A 13490-nucleotide genomic window follows, 5' to 3' on the forward strand; every position below is an offset into this window, starting at 1 on the left:
CCAATGATAAAATTCAGTAAGAATTTCACGTGTTACAGAAATGAAACTTTTTAAAAGGACTTTATTCAGTGCATTAGACTGAAATATATTAAATAATGTGGTGAAGCTCTGCATACATAACTGAAGAAGGATTGAAGTGATTAATATAATAAATTTTTCTCTTTCCAAGAGACTGTGCTTTTGATGGGGTTTTACCAATTGGAGGAGACAACACAGTCCATGGTACTTTCTGGTTACTTGTTTGTGCAGGTAACAGGCACCTTCACTGCTGTGTCTTCTTCCCCATCTTATCTCTCCCATCACAACAGCAGATTGCTTCTACCTAGTGAAGCAGGAGTGTGCTTATAACCACTTGTCTGCCAGAAGGGAGGAGGCAAGAAGGAATCCATCAAGAACCAAATGGTAGAAGTAAGGGTGGACTGACTAATCTCCCCCTCTGCCACATGATATGTAGTGGTCTGCATTCTGGATTTTATAGGAACGTTTAAAGTCTTTAGGAAAGTTCCCAGAAAAGGGAGTAAGTTGCTCTTAGCTTTTCTTTTAATGTGGGATTTCAGAAGATCATTTCAAACCTATTAAAATTTCGATCTCTAATAAGCTTAACATAAAATACTGGAGCTTATTAATCTTCTCAGCCTCTGTACTGAACAAAATAGAAAAGAAATGCATTCTGCAGATAGAATCTTGCATTTTTTTACTCAGAAGGAATGTTAACCTTTTAGCAACTGTTTTATCTTTGAGCATGCCAAATCAAGAAAAAAGCACCAACAACAATATAATTTATTTTAAAGGTGTTTTCCTTTGCAAACAAATTAGTATCTCCTAGGTAAAACAAAACAACAGTTAAAGAAATAGACTCTTAACACCTCTATCATTGAGTATCTATGCATATTGACACAAATTACTACTAGCTACTTTTATTTAGCCTTTTCCTGAAAATCAGCCATATGTTCTGTGGGAATTCTATCAGCTGACTGTGTGTTGCAGAAATGTCCCCAGATGTAGGATGCACAGGAACTCTTGGGTAAATTTAGCAAGTGGTAGAATTTAGTCTTTTAGATCTCTCTGCATTTTCTGGTAATTAATCATGATTTGAAATCTCTATGGGCATTTCACAGTAATTAATCATGGTAAGACAAACATCCCTTTGACAGCCCCGCTGCTTCTGAGCAGCCAGTTTTCCACAGTCAGTGTACGATTTGTCTCATGCATATGTGGTGTAAAATGGATCTATGAATCTGAAATAGACTTGGGCAGCAGGGAGCAGTAGTGTGACATTCAGCAAAAAAGTGTACTGCAGCACTGAGAGACTAAAATAAATAAATTACAGTGACCTTACATACAGCTGGAAAAATTCGGTATCTAAAGTGTTTTTGAAGTGAGACAAGTTGGAGTGCTAATTCATTGGATGATTCTGAAGACACTCCAAGTTTTATAGCTGAGACTGCTGCAGCTGAACTCCTGGGGTACACTAGCTCAAGTCTCTACTTTTGCTTACTATATAATATCTCTAATAATAAGAAAAAGCTGAATAGAATGAAGACGAGCACATTCATTTATTTAGATTAGCCAGCAAAGTGACAAGTATGTCTTGATGCCAAAATGAAGCTATGTAAACCATCCTCCTGAGAGTAGGCATATGCAGGGGAGGTGCTGGAGCATTGAAATGTGGAAAATGATGGGCAATATAAGAAGCTGTGACTTGCTGTAAAGTATGCCACCTTTTAAGTCCTTCTTGACTGAAGTGCTTTGGATAGTGACCCACCTTTCAGTGCCTTGGTTAGTGACCCACCTTCCAGTGCCTTGGATTGTGACCCACCTTTCAGTGCCTTGGATTGTGACCCACCTTTCAGTGCCTTGGATTGCTGCTTCCTTGGGCCTGGCACCAGCCACGCCAGGCCACCGAACAAGAGCATGAGCCCAAAGTAACACTGTGGTGACATGCTCTAGAGACACGTGAAAGCTGGCACTGGACATGGACTTGAGAGGAAAGAGAGAGCTGTTATTATCAGTCTCAGTGTGAATTAATGGCTCTGTGCAGTGCTTTCTGCTACAGGCAGGAGACAAGAGACAGGCAGTACTTGAGGAAGCCTTATTTGCATACAAAAAATCCCCCAGTTCTGGCACCTAGGAGATATCTGGGCTGCTTTTTATTTTATTGTTATTTTAAGGAGAGGATATTATTACCTGCAGGTGAGTGCTTTTCTCCTGTTAATTCTTAAGGCAATCACAAAATTCTCAGTCCAAGAGAAGCAAGACCAAGCACTGAAAAGGTTGACATTTCTTCTTGCCTTCCCCTCTCTCCTATCTCCTTCTTTCCTCCCTCTCTTTCTTCATCCCATCCTTCTTCCTCTTTCCTCAATATCACTGATACTCCCTGTAAACTTCCATTGTTTCCAAAATACCCTCAATGTGAAACATTGAGCCAGCTTTCTGGCTGTTTGTCTCCTTCCTCATGATCTTCAAGTCACTGAGTATTCCTGAAGGCCAAGTATTCATACAACAATGCACAGCTCTCAGTCTTCCTGCAAAAACATCCTTTTGTACATTTAAAATACTACCATTGTCCTTTATAATTTCTTACAACATCCAGTTTATTAAGTGGAGCTCCACACTTGGGCACCTAGAGATCAGATGTTTACGGTGAGCAACAACAGCAGCTCAGCAGGAAGTCAATGGCATGTTTCAGCGCTTAACTTGATATGACAATCTCAAAAATTCACAAGGTTTTCAGAGACAGCACTGGGAACATCATCAAGGACAGAATCTCTCTTCTTATTATTTTAAAAACTAGGAGATAACGTATATATTTAAATAAACATTAGAAAGGGTATGGAAGGAAATTGGTAAGCAGTCTAAAGGGAGGAAAGTTATTTGGTACTGAGGGAAGAGTACTGCCTGCTGGGATTGGATATGGGTTGGTAGGAGCAGAATTGGCTTCACATAATCTGAAAGTTAACCTAAGCAGAACGACCAAGGAAAAGCTGCTGTACTGCTACTGTCTCTAGAGAAAAGATAAACTCTTAAACCTTGCAAGGTCTCCTACGAGCACAGTAGCTTGGCTGGATGGACTTGTCTACTGCTGTTGCACAACAATACCCCCACCCATGCCTGGGATAAATGGTCAGCAGTCTAAACCATATCAGAAAATAGATTGGCCTGAGGTATGATGCAGAGCAAATCTTTGCCCTTTTTGAGCTCATCACATGCTTGGTCTCCAGGATTGTCTTTGTCTGGATGCACTACAGTTGTCATCTCTGAAAGTTGGTTACTTCTCTGGTTTTGAGTAGAGAGAGGATCAGTGTGGAAATGCACCTGAATTGTCCTGGTAACCAGTGAAGTCTTTTTCCCAGTCAGTGTGATGGGAAACCTCCCATCCCAAAGAGAGGGAAAATGTCTTGGAAAGTGAATCTCAGTTGTCATGATGCCCTCTTGAAGATATTCATAAGGAAAAAGTAAGGTGGAGGTGTAACATAGACTGTGTGCCTCAGAGGAATGTGTCTAGTTACTCTTCAGCTTCACAGACACAAACATCCTGGAATTGTGTCTCAGCCAGATCACTTCTCTTGCATATCAAACACAGCAAAGAGGAGAGGCATTTAGCACATAGCTCAGAGGAGTTGTTCCAGTAACAGAAATACAGTTCATCTCCTCCCAGAAAAATGTTTTTAAAAAGTTGCCAAAAGCAGAAAAATTGAATTAATCTAATAAATCAAAGACTTTAGATATGTCACAGGAATGGCAATACTGAGATTGAACTTGTAAGTAGGAGTTTTAGGAACACAGAAACTGATGACCTTCTTTACCCAATTTAAAATGAGAGTTAATTAGTGGACAAAATAATGAGCCGACAGCTATTCTGAATGATTGCAATTTGATGTGAATACTGGTAAGATCTTAAGCAAAGACAAATGAGTTTCACTGCCCAGTACTCCAGGGCCCCCTGTATTAATAACACTATGCCATTATCATCCTCATTCTGAGAGATGCCATGGCCTGACAGTCCTAAATGGAGAGAGCAGAAGATACCAGGATCACTGTCAGGTTTGTCTGCTTGCCAGGTGCCTTTTGAAAGTTACAAGTTCTACTGCTGTCTCCATCCACTGCTTTTTTTTTAACAAACCTTTCCTATCCTGTTTCTTCTAATTTCTGCCTTTCCTTTTGGCATTTGCTTAAGGAGTTTTTGGTTTAGCTAGTTGAGTCTGAGTATTTTAAACACCTCCAAAATTACAGCTAAAAGCAGTATATTACACAGATTAGTACTGGCATCAGATTGACAGTTTTTAGATGGTTGACAGAGGCAAGTGCTATGCCTAAATTTCTCTAACAGTGAAACTACAAGTAAAACTCGGAAACCAAAGCCATGCTTTCTGTTTTTGCCGTGGTTTCTTTTCCTCTATTGTATATGTTTCACTTATTTTCTTCAAGAAAGCAGAACCCAGTACAGTTCTATCCTCAGGCCATCTCAGTAAATTTTTCTCTTTTTTAAAACCTTGCCAGAATGTTCTGAAATGTCACACAATTTATAGAAATTTTAACATACATGTTCATAGAATTCCTTAGTAATGATGCATTTGTGTTGGGTAAGGTTTAATGAAACACCTAATTTACTTCTCCAAGCTGCATAACAACACCAGAGATGGTAGGTTTTACCTCTGCATTTTAGGAACCCTTAAAAAAAACAAATGGAAAAGTAAAAATTTCAGTCACTTGTCATTTCAAAATAGCGAAGACCGAATTGCAGTAGCTGGTAATTGCTATTGCTGTCACAGTAAGCCAGGAAAGTTTTCTTTAAATTTCTCTAAACTCAGATATTCAGGTGCCGACAAAACACAGTGATTAATAGAAATAGAAAGAGTCTGTTTTATACTTGGCTGAAATTTACTCATTTGGTAAGAGTCCGCCCACCCATTTCTTGTTGAGCCACTCCAAACTCAGTATACGTGCATCAAACTGAGATGTTTATGGAATAACTTTGTATGAGGCAGGGCAGACAGAAAGGTATCTCAATAAATGTTTAGACAGATTTCCTCAATGTTAAAGGATGCCATATTTAAGAGATTGTTAAAATAACAATTGAGGGAAAAATGTGTTGTAGGAACTTCTCTGTGTGAACTATGAAGAAAATTTACAATGCAGTCACATCAAGTTCTCTAAGCAAAATCTGTCTTTGTTTCTTGGTATAGCTCCCACACTTTGTTGGCACCTAAATAACAAAAAACAATGAAGAGGGATCATAAATACTGTAAAGTATTGCAGTGTTGTGGTAACAGAAACTGAAATTCAGGTATTGCAACTGGCAGTGTCTGCTATCTATGCATTCTGTACATTCATCAAAGACCCTTCAGAGACTGAATGGCCTTCAGATGTTGTCCTTTGATGCTGTGAGATGATTTGCTTCAAAACTCTACTGCTTCAGAGTTAAAGATGATCAGGATCTAGCTGCCATTGTGTCAGAACAAAATTGCTGACAAATAGTAAGGGATACCATTATCAGCTAGTGGAAAGGTTTAACAGAGCCAACTGAAGGCTTTTTTGTGACATGATACCTTTCTTTTGCCCTTAGTAAAGAATCTGCTTAATTTCCTTAAATTCTGCATAAAGAGGCTCCTTGCAGGTGGATGCAGAAGGTCCATTGAAATGAAAATGTCCCTGGCCAGAGAACTGGAACATCTTCAGTCCTCTGCTAACTATAAGAGATGCTCAGATGCTTGCACAAATTGAATGAGGGTCATTGGTTATTCTCACTGTTTTTCGTGACAGCCTATGGTAGACTAATACCTGTAGCTCTTTAGTATCTATGTGTCACTGTATTAAAGACATTATCTTCTAGCTTACTCACGAGATTTGACACTAAAAATCTATGTGGGTCATATATTGGCCCCTCTCAGGGTGGCAAATTTAGCTTTTAAAGATATTTGAGTATTATTATTATTCGATATAGTATTATTGAGTAGCTATATCTGGTTACCTCTTGGTTTATAAAATGAATGTCCATATATGCTACAGCACTTAAGGAATAATACCAAAATTTCATCCCTTCAGACTAAAGTGTAAACACTCCGTAGATAACAGGGTTATGTATCATCAATGACTTTAACTGCACAGTGCTGTTAGACAAATGAAGTACAGCTCCAACACTCATTGTTTAGGCTTTTGATCTTTTTTAAACCTAGCCTTAATTTTACCTTCATTCTCCAGACTGAGATGGCAATGTTTTAAAGTCCTTTCATATTACTTTTTTTTGGCTCTGGAGACTGAAATTTTCTTCATGTTTATACCATAAAAGGGAATTCAGACTTATCTGGCTTTCTGAATTGAAGTTTCCTTGTTTTCTATTATCTCTATAAAATCATCTTCCATACCACTCTGTTTGTCATATCATTCATCTCAGTCGTCTGCTCTTCCTATCATTAATCTGAATAGTGTACCTGTTTCAAAGTTAATACAGTCTCCCAAAAAAGGGTACATTCAGATCCACTGCATGCTCAGCATCTTGGAAGATTGCCCTCATGCTGAAAGGAGAATTTAAACCTTTCCAGAGTGAGAAGAGAGCTATCCACCTGTGAGGAATTCTAAGCTGGATGTGCTAAATTTTGCTAGTGTTCCTCTTTCCCAGGACAAGTCAAGGTTTGGAACATGTCATTGATTTATTGATTTCATTAACATGATGGAACACAACAAGTAGAGTGCTGCCATTAAGTTTGCTGCACCTGTTCTGTAATGCAATACCCAGCCATTATCAGATGTAATTAGTGTGTTTGAGGCAATATATTAGTCCACCACAAATGCTTTTTAAAAGGAGGAGGGAGGTGCTTTATGACTTTCCTTAAAAGCTTTTTAAAGGAGTAAAAATATATTCACACTAGAAGAGCTGAATCAAGGTTCCTCAGGAAAACATTGTCATGGATGGAGAACTGCTGTTAGCAAAGCAGTGACATGGGAAACCCAAAGGCATAAATTTAAAAATGTTGATACCAACAGTATAAGAAGAAACTTCTGGTAGCATCATTCATCCACAAAGCCTCCACACATTACAGCTTGTACAGGAGGATCAGTATCATGGCAAAAGTTGATGGAGGGCTAAACCCTAAATAATCTGGGATTTTGCATCTAATGTATCATAGAGTGGTGCAAAAAGAGCAATCAGGTTGGATGGAGGATGAACACATATCTTCTCTTTTATGCATGCAACAAAGAAAAAGGGAATGGTTTCTCTTATTTGTGAAAGGTGTTGAGGAACAAACCAATGACTGAGGAAAGCTGTGAGAGTTCCTCGCAGAGGGATCCAATATGACAACTTGTAATTATAAAAAGCAGATCTAGGTTCGAGTTTAAAAGTAGCTCAAGATGATCTGCCACCTGTAGTCTTGGGCCTGATGGATGTGATTTTGTGCATGACCTCAGCAGAAAGTTTACCTACTCAGAATAGCTTGTTGTACTCAAATGGTAGAGAAAGCAAACACAAAGTATGTCTTTTTGGTTTCATTTCCTACCTATGGTACTCTCAGATCCCATTGTACTCATCTTCTGTAGAAAATATGCTGTATTTTTGATTAGTGGTGAGAAGGGATTTTCTGATATTTTAAGCACTTTTATTTCTCCTTCCAGTGCTAAGAGAAGACAGAATATCTTAACACACTGTACAACACATGAATGATAAACCATGACGGCAACAAGGATCAGTTCAGTTTGCCCAGTCCTCAGCCACTGTTCTCTCACTGTCCAGCTCAGGGACCTCATCAGCGTGCTGAGGAACTACTGCCTGATGTGCACTTCTGTTTTGGGCTAAAGTAAGGAGTAAAAAGACAGAAAGGGTCTCAGTGTTATCACTAATATCTACTAGCTGACAGCTGACCAAATTAAATGTCAGGGCAATGAGGAGTTTTTTTTCTATAGTTAGATCAAATATCTGGTGGAACAATTTATGAGACATTGTTGTAAGTTCCTTTTCCCTTGGAATAACTTCCTTTTGCCTTGGAATGTTTTTGAAACAAGGTACTTGTCTGAGGAGAGGTTCTTGGAATCTGCTAAAGTTTCATGGCCATTTCAGAATTTAAAATGCAAAGGATGTAACAGAAGTATGCTAATATTTAAATATCAGCCTATTGTGGCTGGTGACATAGATGCCCAAATATTGATGACCAGCATCAATGGGTATTGACCTGGTACTGTGCCCAGAGCAATGAAGCCTCTGCTTCCTGCTTGGATCTCTTTTGTCCACACATATACAGTAATGGAGATTTCTCTTTCTGTGCTGTCACAGTGTTTTTTTGCAATATTGAGCTGAGGAGAAATGTTCTAGAGAATATTACTTTGTCCTTTCTTCTTTTTATAAGGTGTTCTTATACTGATTGATAGCTTATTATCTTGATAGTAGAAAGAGCTGGTACAGAGAAGACAAAAACCAAGAGGTGATTTTGTGTGTGTAAAGTACTCTGACACAAGAATGCCAACACTGAAGAGAATTTAATTTAATTTATTATGGAAAATAACTGGCAAAGCTGCAAGCGTGGTCGGCTGTGTGGTATAAGTAAAACTATAATAGTTGCCATTTATATACTCTGACTTGAAAACAGCCTGCTGTGCCATTTCTGTGTAGGCTGATATTGTGTGTTTTCCATACAAGATTACTTTTTCCCTTTGCACGCAACCTCCTTGAAATCCATCAAACAGATTATTCCAAAGTGACCCTGTTGTAATAGTATGTATATTAAATTTATACCTAGCCTCAAATAAAGTACAGGTTTGCGTTATTGAATATATGAGCAGGGCAAGCAGTAGCCATACTAATTTTATTTAATATTATGCCTACTATATGGAGTTAAAAGATAGGAAGATTTACTATCCACTTCAAGGGAAGTTATTGCAGTTTGATATTAACGTTCTCAGCATTTTCTTTTTTTTTTTTTTTAAAATCTGTAGTATAGTAATAGAGAAATAACAGCAAACTTCACAGGCTATTGTAGTATAGCCATCAGGGGCCTGGCTGCCTTGTGGGGGCTAAGAGTGACAGTGGGACTGGATGAAATCAGTCATGGGGTCAGTCCAGATCCAGCTGGCACTGGTGGCAGATCCATGGTGGTACTGGGAGTTCCAGTGCATGACTGTGGCACTGGTGGCAGGTCCATGGTGGTACATCCATGGTGGCACTGGGAGTTCCAATGCATGACTGTGGATTGGAAGCTGTGGGCCCACAGAGTGGGCAGCCCTACAGGCTGCCTGGGAGCCCTGTATCCCCCAAGGGATGGGGCTTTCCCTGGCTGTCCTTGTGGGATGCTGGACCTGGGACCTTGCAGCTGAACCCTAGGAGGTGAGATGCTCTCAGCACTTTTACAACAGCAAGGAGAAATGGGCAAAGCATAGACGTGTTTATGGAGCGATAACACGGTGAGGTTTGGGGTATGTGTTTCTTGGGGCATTTATTTGCATTATTAAGTGTATGAGTAGAGCAAGCAATAGGAATATTAATTGTATTTATTGTAGTACATTCCATTTAACAGTCCATTTAATGTAGTTCATTGCCCTATGAAGCTACATAAATACATACTGCATAGCTCCTCCGTTGTACCACTCTTTCTCTCTGTACTCATCACTGGTGAGGCTGCACCTTGGGTACTGTGTTAGGTTTAGGGCCTAACACTTACTTCAAAAAGGACAATGAAGTCCTGGAGTGTGTCCAGAGAAGGGCAACAAAGCTGGGGAAGGGTCTGCAGTGCAAGTCTAATGAAGAGTTGCTGAGGGAGCTGAGGTTGTTTAGCCTGGAGAAAAGGAGACTCAGGGGGTTCCTTATTGCTCTCTGCAACTACTTTAAAGGAGGGTGTAGCAAGGTGGAGGTTGGTCTCTTCTCACAGGTAACAAGTGACAGGACAAGAGGAAATGGCCTGAACTTTGCCAGGGGAGGTTTAGGTTGGATATTAGAAAAAACTATTTCACAGAAAGGGTTGTCAGGCATTGGAACAGCCTGCCTTAGGAAGTGGTGGAGTCACCATCCCTGGAAGTATGTAAAAGACATGTGCATGTGGCACTTAGGAACATAGTTTAGTGGTGGACTTGGCAGTGATGGGTTAAGAGTTGGACCCAATGATCTTAAATGTGTTTTCCAACCTAAACTATTCTATGATATTACAATTATTTTTAACACAGATATTTAGATGACAATTTTCTCTACAACTACAGATGTCCAGCTTTACTTTGGTATTTTCCTCATTAAATCTGAGAGGAACTTTGGGTAATGTGTCTAAGCAGTGCTTTTAATTACTTCACACATCTGTCCAAAGCTGAGAATGATAAGAAACAATGTCTCTTTTCTTGTTCACCATCTTGGAGGGCAGACTGTTCCCAAAACTGGGCTCTCTGCCTCCCAGCTGGCTTGCAGTTGCACAATCTCAGCCAGTGAAACCACACAAGTGGCAGATCAGGGACAGAGCAGTGGCTGATCAAACCCAGATGCCCACCAGCAGCACGGTGGGGACTGAGTCACACGACATCCTCGTCCCAGTGCCACTTGGTGTTAGTTCTTCTCCGTAGAGAGCTCTGATCCCTCTCCTCCTGTCTGGAGTCACAATTCTACTTTTCTCCTCATGGCTTTCTCCCTTTCTAGGTGCTCCTTAGCCATCTGACTGGGGTGGATGAATGCCAGGGACATGCGACTTTGCGAAAGAGCATGGGCATGCCTCTTTGAAATCCCCTGTCAGGAGCTACAGAGTATAACTCAGTCAGCATGTTTCAATACAGGTCATTTCACTCCCTAAGCTTTGATTCTCCATGCAAAAGAGAATCCTGTTTTTACAGATTTAAACTTGCGGCACCAATGAAAAAGCAAAACATTGCACAACACATAATATAAAAATTATGACAGTCGTCTATCTTTCAGAAAGTTTTGCAGTTTTATTCAGATTTATTGAAGGCTTCTTTTCCCCCGAATGACATATTTCTGTAAGTCCACTTCATCTACCAGAATATCGAGTCATCAGAATGTCCTCAATGATGAATCATTAGAACGTCATTAAAACATGATCTTTAGTATCAGTCATGGTCACAGGAATGCAATAAGCTAAGCCATGGCAGCACATTTAGAGCCATCTAAATGTTTTTTGAAGACTAATACACTTTTCACTTAATTATGTTTTCAAATTATAGAGCCGTTTTGCAGTGATTCATTGTAATTATCATCTGTATTTAATTTAGAACAAAAAACTGTACATAATCATCTTTGGCATAAACGCACTTTACTCAGTGGATTTGTGGCAGGATGAAATTAACCCCACAAAGAGACCTTTTCATTACTCAGCTTTCCCATACAAAATATTAATTAAAATACCCCTAATATTAGTACAAAAATGTGAATAATTGGAGTCTTGTGAAGCTGTGTACAAAATCCCTTCAAATTTACCAGAAAAATTGCCCAGAATAATGATTTTGCATCACAAGAAACAATGTGACTTAAACTCTCAGCTTACACGTATCTATGTTAGCAAAAGCATTTTTCACAGCTTCTCCAGGAACAGCCTGTGTCTTTACATTGAGTTGTCACCTGCAAAGTAAAGCATGTCCACAAAATGCTCCTGAGCCTGGACTGCTGTGTGTATAGTTAGTAAGGGTAACCCACATTGAGTATCTGAGCATACAGAGAAGTCAGCAGAATCCAAAGGCAACACCATCAAAATCATTTGCCAAATTCAACTGAAGCGTAAGATGAAATGACATGTGGTGAGGCTGATTGTGCATCCAAACACAGAATTTGATAGGATATAAAGCATATATTAGCTCTGTCTCCTGCTGCTTACTACACTGGTTTTCAAAGCCCAAATAAAACCAATGCCACACCCAATTTAAACACACCCAAGATGAAGATCAGTGACCTTTCTCTGGTATGTCCTCTGTTTACTTCTCATGAAAGAGTTCCACTGAGCATCTTCGGTTTAGGTTAGCTTAAAAAGTATCACGTTATCAAAAATCTGTGGCTGGTTTCCAAACAGCTCACCTAATAATTCAAGATGGACCACTCAGTGCTGACATAAATAAGAATAGTTTCAGTCCTATATACTGTGATAGTGAATCTACTGCTATTGTGGCAGTTTTCTGTTTAGTGGTTTTATCTGCTCACGCTTGAAGGAAATTATAATCCCAAATTATCTGCAGCTGGAGACTTTTAAATCAGTGGAGTTACAGAAGCAAGAAATTTGGCTTATTATTATAGTTATTTGTTCTTCTGTAGCACCTGAGAAAGGACTGGATTTTCATTACAATGGGTAAGATCTGAACTTAGAGGAAGAAATTCTCTTGTGAGGGTTTTTCACTTATATGTCTAACAAGATAGAAAATTTTTTTAAAAGTAAGATGAAAAATGGAGGACATTCTATGAAACTGATATTATTTTAGGGTTGGTTGGATATGTAACCTAATGGTCCCAAATGAATTAGCTTTCTTAAAAATGAAATAAATAAATAGGAACAACATTCCCCTATTGACTCTCATTTCCTTATTGCAGTAAATGGACCACTTATAAGGACTCAATGGCTCATAGCTTTCTGCATTTAGCATCCTGCTATTTGCCAGAACATTTGCAACTGAATCAGACTGACTGAGCAGTTGCTCTGTGACTGAAGTTGCTTTGATTGTGTCAAAACTCAAAGCTTTGTTGAACACTTGCTGTTCCCTGAACTCGATATTGTCCTCAGTTACATGTTGACAAAATTTTCTTACGCTTCACCATCTCAAAATTGATAAGATTGATGAGCCTCCTGAATCCTAGATTTTTAAAAGCTAGACCACTTCACAGCATTCTGAGCGTGGAGTAAATCCTGCATGTGAGAAGCTGGCGTGAAGGAGTTGCTGCAATTAGAAATCCTGCTATGGTTCCTTTCCCTGCTGCTCATTTATGAAGACCCTTCCACAGGCACTTCTGAAAATGCTGCCCACCATCCTTAACATACTCAGAGGGCTTCACTTTGATCTGGAGAGTTGTCTTGTACTGATGGCTGCATTTGGAACTTCTTGTTCTTGTTTGTTTGTTGGTTGGGTTTTTTTGGTAAGAAAAAAGACCAATTACATTTTCCACAAATTGCAAGGAAAAAACTGCACTCAGCCTATTTTTATATCATGCCATGCTGGTATGCTCCAGCTCACAGAAATCTATTTGACTGCACTATCTATAATATCACCTGATGTTATATCAGCCAGTTTTGCACAGAGAAGGAAAGTTTTTCAGAAAAAAACTTGGGAATTAAAATCCTGTGAATTTTTTCAGGGTCTTTACTCAGAGCAAGTTCATGTACAACTGCAATGCTCTGTCTTCCTCTTCAGTTGCTACTGACATATGATGTCAGGAACAAAGTTTGTCAGATATGTCAGTGTAGCTTCTCATAACTTGCGTTTCTGTAGTCTCTTGATATGTTGTTTGCCCACAGTTGCTGAGAAAGAAGAGCATTTGTCATTTCTGGACTAAGGAAGTGGCAAGCATACTTCCAGCAGTCTTGAATTTGCTT

The sequence above is a fragment of the Manacus vitellinus genome, unplaced genomic scaffold, assembly GCF_001715985.3.
Source record: "Manacus vitellinus isolate BGI_N305 unplaced genomic scaffold, ASM171598v3 scaffold_4_pilon, whole genome shotgun sequence".
Classification (NCBI taxonomy): Eukaryota; Metazoa; Chordata; class Aves; order Passeriformes; family Pipridae; genus Manacus; species Manacus vitellinus.